Source organism: Elaeis guineensis, chromosome 15 (assembly GCF_000442705.2).
Source record: "Elaeis guineensis isolate ETL-2024a chromosome 15, EG11, whole genome shotgun sequence".
NCBI lineage: Eukaryota > Viridiplantae > Streptophyta > Magnoliopsida > Arecales > Arecaceae > Elaeis > Elaeis guineensis.
In genome coordinates this window covers 59,119,947-59,129,748 of record NC_026007.2, presented here as the reverse complement: position 1 = coordinate 59,129,748, position 9,802 = coordinate 59,119,947, and the positions used below count along the sequence as shown (strand labels likewise).

General features: G+C 35.9%; 1 long non-coding RNA gene across 1 annotated transcript; it reads left to right on the top strand.

Annotated features, from left to right (window-relative positions):
• Positions 1–1,411, top strand: LOC109506673 (uncharacterized). Its single transcript, XR_012137172.1, has 2 exons — positions 1–623; positions 1,043–1,411. It is a non-coding gene; the product is annotated as an uncharacterized lncRNA (long non-coding RNA).
• The last annotated feature ends 8,391 nt before the right edge of the window (positions 1,412–9,802 follow it).

Below are 9,802 nucleotides of genomic sequence, written 5' to 3'. Positions count from 1 at the left end.
CGATGCTTAAAGCGTCGATAGTCTGTAACAGAAAAAGCGCCAACGGACAGACATCATGCGCCGCTAAAATCGTCTTCTCTCTCCCGATCGCCGATCTCCATCTCTTGCCAACATCCCAAGCGTCGACGGATGGACAATGGACATCTCTTGTCGTCCAACTGTGGACAGGCGCGCCGGCTGCCGGCTCCTTTTTCTCTCCCCCCAACCGTTCCCCGTGCGCCTATAAATACCCGTCGTCTCCGCACGCCTCTTCCGCAAACCGAGGCCGGGGATCGGACGCCTCTCCCGCCACCCCCCCTCTTCTCGCAGTTGATGAGATTTCTCTCCCTTCTACTCCCTCTCCGCGGAAACCCAAACCCTAGCTATAGCTTCTTCTCGCTCTCCGCACCCTGATCCCTTGCCTCCGCCTGCCCCCGATTCAATCTGTCGTCGTCGGTGCCTCCTCCGCCGTCGCCGTCGCCGTCGCCGTGGATCTCGCCGATCAGGTATGCCTCCTCCGTTTTAGCTCGTGGGTTTTTTCGTTTGTTCAAGTCCTCACCCCTGTACGTTAGACCGTTGCTCTCGACTCTCGTCTTCCTCTCCGGAGCACTAGAGCCCCCGTTGCTTGGGATCTCGAGATCGAGGTATTGGCCCCATCTCAACCCTCCTTTGCCAGGATTCATGGCATTTTGCTCCGACTTTGTGTCGCATTCGAGATTTCTTGGGACTGATAGGCGGGAGAAGGGAATTTTTGTTTCTTGATTTTTTTTTTTTTTGTTTTTTAAATTTAGGGCTAGGTTTTTGAATCCTCTGAATCCTTTCTGCTCCCAGATTTAGATTCCAATGCTCGGATCTCTGACTGATTTCATTTGTCCAAGATTTTTTTCTGTTTTCTTGACGAAAAGAGACTGAATTCTTTGTGATAAGTCGATTGGTTTGCTTTTCTTTTTGCTGCTTATGTGCATGATAGGATATACGCTTCTGTTTTAATGACTAGAGTGGAGTTCTACGGCAGGCTAGGGTTTGGTTTATGTGGATCTGGACTCACTGCGTTTTGAAACAGGGGGTGGAGTTGGAGTAGCAGGAGGGGTTATTTAGTGGACAGGGAGTGTTTTGTGGGGCCATCACTATGAGTATAGACAGCAGCAGAAGCCCTCCTCGAGGACGTCGGTTCCGAACCAAGCGCACGTCCTACCGTGATGCTCCTTACAGGAGGGAACGCCGCAGCTACTGGTGAGCATTCTTTATTTAGGTTACTGGATTTGCTTTCAAGTGTCCCATTCTTGGAACTCTTAATAGATGGACTGTAGTTCCTTTCAAGATCGAACGAATTGAACCGGCACTTTGTAACTTAAGAGTCAGACTATCCATATTTTTTTCATTTTAAATGTTGTGAATTGCGAAATCTCTTCTTTTCGAAGGTGTTACAGAATTACTACTAGAGATGGATAGATTATTAATGGAATGGTATGTATTTAAAATTCCAGAATTGCTGTCATGGGCCAGTGGACTAGCCATTGCATCATCTCATGGGATCTGGAATTTAAAGCCCTTTAGAGACTATTTTTTTTTTTAAAGAAAAAAAAAAAAACTCAAAGCTGATATTGATAATGCTGTGAATTGTTTTTACTAGAACGTTTGTTAGAATGTTGATGAACATTTGCTTTATTTTGAAGTATAGCATAAAAATACCAGTGCAGGCATAAGTTCTTATGCTTACTCTTAACAAACAAAGTTAGGACCAATTCCGATGCTATTTTTCTACTTTTAGTTTGACTGTAGCAACTATTTTGGTGCAGTACTGTTTTGATATATGAAATAATGTCATCATCTTTGTCGTCAGTTTTGCTTTTAGTCATACGTTATTGTTATGTGGATACTGTTGGAGATGCAGAAAAATATAGAATCAAATTGTCTGAAAGATTTCCTGGTGTCAAGTTTGTGGTTGCCAAAAAAGCTGATAACCTTTATCCAGTTGTTATTGGAGCAAGCATAGTTGCTAAGGTAATTTTGTTCTTTTAATTTCTACCCAGCCATTAGTTCTTGTTATTCTTGAGAAAATCTGTGGAATGATAGTATTTTAGCTATATTAGTTTGTTTTACAATTAATTAGTAGCTGGATGCATGTCAGGGAATTGAAAATTCAGAAAAATTTATCTGCAGTATCAACTGTCAAGGTGTGTTAATCATAAGCTTTGGTTTTGGTTTGGATTTTTGTCATCCAAGTTCTGCTGTTTCGTTATTAAACAAAAAGTTTGGAATGGATTCTTCTTCTATAACTCATTTTCCTAAGCTTGGAGTTCGAGTTTCCTATTGGATGGACGAAATTGATTTTAGTTAATTACTATCCAACTAGTTCCTGTCCAACGAGATGCCTAACGTTCTTAATTAAGATAATTAAGATGTTTAACACTAGTTAGAACATGTTGTTCCGCTTACACATGAGGCCGGTTCCGTTGCGCGGATAACGAATTGATATTTATTCTGGATGGTTGCAATGTTGTTATTAAAATAATTGTAATTTTGGACAGATTTACGTATTCTTGCATATATTATTTTTAGATTATTTTTTTTATAAATTTTTCTATGTTGCTGTTTGAATTTTTTTATAAATTTAAGACAGATTTATATATTTATATATATATATATATTATTTTTTTATAAATTTTGAATATATTTATGTATTCTTGTACAAATTCAGATCTTTGTATTTTATTTATTTTTTTCCAAATTAAATATTTACCAACGCATTAAGGCGTCGGCACTTGGCGATGTTTAAAAGCATCGGCAATGGTTAACTTATCGACTGTCAAAAGTGTCGAAAAAATTTGTTTTCACTTATCATTTGTCGATGTTTTAAAAAGCATTGATAAATAATTTTGCAACTTAAAAGTGTCGAAATTTTTTTTTTTGCATCGGGAAAGATCAATTTTTTTATACTGAAAAGATTTTTAGAAAATTTTTTTTGAGATTTGACTTAGAGGATTCGACTCCAGATGGTCAAGAGCCAACAACTGAACATTCATAGTGTTAAATAGAAGACCCTAGTTATGGGCGAGTTGATCCTTTAATGATCTCAAGTGAAAGAGGGAGGGCTTTGAAAAACAATCTTTATAAGAGCCAATGCCAGTACATGTCGACCTTTGCCGGGCCTGTGTCAACCTTTGTCAAACGTGTGTCAATCCCAGAATAAAAGAGTTAACCTCATGGTCTCAGGTGAAAGACAGAGAATGTCTAAAAATGCTCACTTTTTGACTCGATCGACTTGAAGAGAAGATGAGTCAACCCCTAAAGACAGCATGTCAATCCTTGAAGAAGTTGATTGATCAACGGCTCTTTTTGCCCATCCAACAGCTAATATAGGCGTTACGGCCATTTTTCATGGTATTAAGGCTTGAAATGAAATGGAGAATACAAGAAAAAAAATTTTACGACAGAAAAATAAGTTTCATTGAAAAATATCGAATATATTTGAGAAAGTCCAATGAGAGCAGTGAAATGCATTGATTGAGTAAACTTCTAATGGAATATCCAAAACCAACACATGCTCAATTACTTAAGCTTTGAAGAGAAAAACTCCAAGCTTCAATAGGTATCCACCGTGACTTTCAACTAATTAAGCTCCAACAAATTTATTTTTTGCTCGTAAAGGAGCTTGCGTTTGACATTTATTTTTTCTTGTACTTATTTCTTTTGTTAGAACAGGTTTCAAGGGAGTGACACTTGGGGGATAGGTCTATCATAACCTTGAATTGGATGGTGCATTAACATTTTTTTTTTTTTTACAGAAAGAAACCATATCATTAAGTTAGCCAAAAGATATAGTGTCTATTACAAATAAATAACCAAAACAGAAGAAGGCCCGTAAACAAAAAACAGACCCAGTATACCAACCAACCTAACACCTGTCAAACCGAAACAAAATAATATGGAATAGAGCCTGATTATACAATGCTAGCAAAAAAGATAGGTCATTATATACAGTAATAGAGAAAAGGAGAACCAAGTAAGACAACCAGGCGGAAGAGTTAATGTTGGAAAGTTCACAAAATGATGGTCTTTAAATCTGAATTTGTTGACTCCATTGCATTCTGAGAAGAATCCAACACATATAAACGGACCAAGATCCCAGGTATCAATTGTCTCATTATTCCTGTTAACAGAGAATCATAACCATAGAAAGCAAGAAACCCATGCACATAACCAGAGTAGGTGAAGTAATATACGAGAGAATAGAGAACCATAACTGTTTTACAAAGATAAAGATAACAATGCAGTCCTTGGATAAGTAGTGGCCCTTTCGCTGCTGATACAGAAGACAGTAACAGATAAAGAGGCCAACGACGTAAAATAAGTTAACTGATCACCATGAATAAATAAACAAGCACATGCAAATCCATCATAACAGGGGCAGGAAATATCCATGTAATGATTGCTAATCACTAGGAATATCAGAACTTGCCAACCAGCTGCAGATCCACTGCAAGTATAAATGTAACTAGTATATATATATATATATATATATATATATATATATATGTAAAATGAAAAGTTTATCTGTGAACAGTAACTCCATGCTGAGGAAATGTGATGGAACAAGCATCAGCCAACGAAATACGAGCCAAATCAGGATACTGATACAATGAGTGTGAGTCAAAACAAAAATTACCCGATAAAGCGTAAGAGGCTGCCCAATCGGCCGCCTGATTCCCTTTACGACAAATATGAGAAATTTTAACAGAATAAAATCGGGGAAACCAGGAGGCTAAATCTAACATCCAGGGCGTTAAATGCATCTGGTTGTGTTGCAAATTATGAAGCCAGGTAATAACTACAGAAGAGTCACCTTGAATCAAAATATCTTTAGCAATGAAGCATGTAACAAAATATTGGATGACGGCCCAAGCACCAATGAGCTCAGCGAAGGGGACTGAAGATTTAGGGAGAATTTTGCCTCCAATTAGCAACAATGAACCATCATGATCACGAATAACAAAACCAGCAGCTGATCTGTTCTTAATTGTGGCTCCATCAAAATTAATGATAATATGATCAAAGGGAGGGGGAATCCAAGAAACAAATTTGGGACAAGAAGAGTGCTGGTTATCCAGCAATGGAGTTCCCCAATACCTTTGTCGGGAAAAGATAGGATTAGAAGGAGCAACAGATGCAAGCGATTGACCAATGTCAAAATATATGCATAATCTCAATAATTGCAAGGGAGAAAGAAAATAGTCTTGAAAAACCCTCATATTCCTTGCATGCCAAACTAATGATGCCATATATGCACCAAGAGCTTTCACCCGCATAGATGGTCTAGGTGAAGCCAAGTGATCCAGTAAATCTGACAAGGTAGAAGGAATAGGATTACCAAACTGCTGATATAAGAGACTCCAACATTGCTGGGCAAAAGTGCAAGAAATGATAACATGTTGACATTCTTCGACACAGTTAGGATATAAATCACATGCAGGAGAAGTGAATGCAAAATATTTCGATAAAGCACCAAATCTTTAGTTGGCAAGCGCTGCCAACATAGCTTCCAACAAAAACACTTTACCTGTTTTGGCACAGGTAAATGCCATATCCAACCAAAATGAAAGTTGAAAGGAGTAGTTAAAGTCTTAAAAAGGGCACCAGCAACATCTTTAGAGGAGACAGATAATGCTCTAGATTGAGCCCATCCCAAATGATCAGGGCAGCTCATCTGTGCCAACGGAATAGATGTGATAGCCATGAGCCCATGACCATATCCCTGCGAAACGTAGTAGCCAAAACGGACATGTTCCAAAAATTATTTGGTAAAATAAAATCAGCCACGGTAAAAGTACTGAGATCAACAGCCACATTAGCATATGAGGGCCACCGACATAATGGTATATTTGACAACCAAGGGTCCTTCCAAGCATTAATACCATGTCCGTTGCCAATTAGCCACTGAAATTGAAATTGAAGGCGATGACCAATCGATACAATTTTATGCCATATTGGTGAACAATGAGCTGGAAGAGAGTACTCTTCCCAAGAGCCATGAAAGAATAAACCAATTGTGCCCATAGGAAAGTGGGTTGCAAAATGAGATTGGCACTATCAGAAATCAGCTTTTCTACGAGGAACAATTTCTTGATGAAAGTCAAAAATCCCATGATAAAAAGATTTATTGAGAGATTTAAAAAAAAAATTCGTTCCTTGAAATATATGATGTTGGTGAAAATCTCCATCAGAAATCCCTTGGTAATTACTAAGAAATCGAAAAATTTCAGCGAGCGAATTTTTTTTGGTAAAATTAAAGGCCATTTGCCAAAAACTGGTCATTTTTTAAGGGATTCACTAATCAAAATGCCCTCGAAAATCTCTCGATAATTGCTAAGGGATTCTTGGAAAGAATATCCCTTGCTAAAAATTGACCAGTTGGACAATTTGTGAGAAAATTATCCCTTACAGATCCCTTTATAGTAACTCTCAACAGTCTCTTAGTGATGGTTTGAGGTTCATCAAAAATTCTTTGGTAATCCCTTGGTAAAGTTTTCATTTAGCATTCTATGTTTCTTGCAAATTCTCTAGTAAAATTTTCACTTGGAAGACTATTTTATAAATATATTAGTAGGCCTGTACATATCCTAATTCTCGACATATCAACCATAACCCAATATTTTATAATACAAAATAACACATCAACACATTTAAGCAAATACATTTCCATAAAACTTCCACAAAACATAAATTTAGTATCCATCAAGATTTCAATTTATAAATAAACACAACACATCAAAATATTAAACAATTCAACTCAATTAGTATCCAGCATTAAACATAAGACTATACTAATAAGTTCATAACCAAGCATCAATCACATAGAGGATCAGTTGGAGGGATATCTGACTGGGTTCCTTCTTGTGGAGGAGATGACAACTACTCAGAGATGCAAAGTCAAGACTAAAAATAAAAGATCGCAGCATCTCTTTATGTTGAGGATTCATCAAAGCCGCTACAACATGCTTTTGTGTCATCTCCATAGCTTCTGGAGCAGCAGAGTAAGCATTAGATGCACTCCCTGAAGGACCATTTGCTTGAGAAGTAGAGTATGCATGATATAGGAGTCCTTGCGAGCATACCAGATGAATGTGCATTCAGCCCAAATCCATATACCTTGTTCTTAGAAACATCTCTCATGGCTTCCACCCACATATTAGCATCAAAGGAAGGCTGTGAATCAATCTCTGAGGCATACTATTTTGCAAGAGCAGTCTTATATACCTCCTGCAACCATACATTAAAAAACTTCAGACCTTTAAAATAAATGAATAAACAAATATCTCTATTTTATGAATGATATGCATAAAAACAAGATAAACAGAATAACAGAAATTTATCTGTTAATATAACATCCTAACTTTATAAATCTAAATATCTAAAATCTATTAGATATTTCTTAAAAAATTTGGTCGAGTTTATCTTAAAATTATGACTTTTCAAAATAGCAAATACATAATATGTTAATAATGTAAACTAACCATTCAATTTAATGTCTAACCATTCAATTTAATGTCTAACCATTCAATACTTATTGATATACTTATGGTATATACATATGTCAATATATATTAATATATAGATACACTTAGATAAAAAATTGAGAACCTACTCTAACTTTCTTGGATTTTGTATCCACGAACTCCCCTGTTCCTTTTTTTTTTGTGTGTGCAATTAAAAAGCATGACAATAGTAGATTTTGCATCATTCTCTTATGTCTGCAATAAGTTATTATATCATAAATATATGATTGAATATAAACATCGATAATAAAAGAGAAATAATTAATAAATTATCATCCTCCTCTTGTGCATCATAAAAGGAACAGAACCTCTGAATGCTTGATAATCGACTCCTCTTTTTGCTTCATTCGGTTTTTTCCACCAGCTTTAAACTTTTGCTGTCACTTATCTTTAAGCCATTGCCTCTGATATAACTCATCCCATATCTCTTGCTTCATCCAATTTGGATGAACTTTGTCAATTGTGTCTACAAGTGTGGCTTGCAGATTCGTCTCTTTTAACTTATCAATATATTTTTTTCATACCTCACTCATCATATCAGTAAGTAGACATCTATTGGTACTCATTTAGCATTTTCTAACATTATAATCTTCTGCTGAAGACCATCTGTATCTTACCTGCAATACACATCGAAGACTTATGCAGTGTTATCATAATAACTTACTTATGTTATGAGCTAAGTAATAATCTAATATAATACCTCAAATCTACACAATAACTCATCTTTGGTTGTTTGCTCCATCATTCTCCACAAAAGTCAAGCTTCTTTAAAGTACTACTTCAGCCAAACACTCATTTGACGTGATACCTTAGGCTTGACGAATCTTTCTATAAGCCATCAACCAAATTAATCATATAAAATAACAATAAAAATAAATATTAAATAAGAATAGATAATTATAAAACTTATTCATTTTTACTGTGATGAAAATTTTATCTTCTTCAATGGTTGGCTTAGGGGCCGGCTGGTTCGAATCTCTTATACATATAGAATCAATCAAACTCATACTGTCAGGCACATGAGATGAAGGATTGACAGAAGGTTCTTTCATGGACAAACATGCCCCTCAGCAGGCGAAGGTGTGTCAAATAATCTAGGAAAAGATCATTGTCGGGGTCTCCCACTATCCCCATCATGTTCATCTTGAAACTGTTATCAGGATGTGTCTCTTCCTCTACCACCTCTTCGATCAAGTCTAGATGCACCACCACGTGTCATTATTTCTGTTCATATATAAAGGTTAGATGCATATATTATATATCATGAATCTAACTTAAGATCACATCTATTATTTATAATAATATAATACAAATCTATAACATAGGCACAGATGAAATGGTCAAAACAAATATTTAATAAATTATGATTAAAATTATCCACAATATATATAATTGCAAACATTCTAATATGATAATATATTCATGGCAACTAAATTTAAATGTGAAAAGTAACATTGTACAAATCAATCATTATCGCTATCAAGTAATTCAAACTCATTTTCCTCCTCATCAGAGTCATCACCATCATCAAATTCTTTTTCTTCTTCATCCTTTGCATTTTTTTCATCCTCTTTCGCTTCTATCATCGCTTCTTCTAGTCTTTATCGCAACTTATATATCTTATCATCATTAAGCATTTCATATTGAGAGAAATCAACCAGAAAATTGGGTGCATCAAATTCTTCATTAATCTGAACTATAGATGGGTTTGTGATATCATCCTCTTGATACACATCAATATTCGGAGATACATTGTCATCATCTGTATCTGCTGAGGGGATATTAAAAGAATTTCTAACTTTAGTTTGACATACAACCCACCAATCACATGTCTCCCTACTATGGCATGGATAAGTAGTGTAATATACTTATTGTACTTGTTGTGCCAATATAAAAGACTTATTGGTATTCAATCATGATCTATGATGCACATCCGCGAGACCATGATCACGATACACTCTTATGCCTCTCTCAATATCATACCAATCGCATCTAAATACCACAACCTTATTTCCAGCACCATAATAAGTTAACTCCAAGATTTTAGTTAACATGCCACAATAATCACGTTCAAAGTCATTGTAACAACTTTCTTTTACACACATGCCATTGTTTATTGATACCATATTCAAATGTGTGGAATTTAAAACCATTGACAAAATATCCTTTAAAAGTTGTAACTCCTGGATTTGGGCCTTGTGCTATATCTATAATATGCCTATCAATTTCATGCCTCTCACTCTTCACCTATTTTCAAGAAATAATTA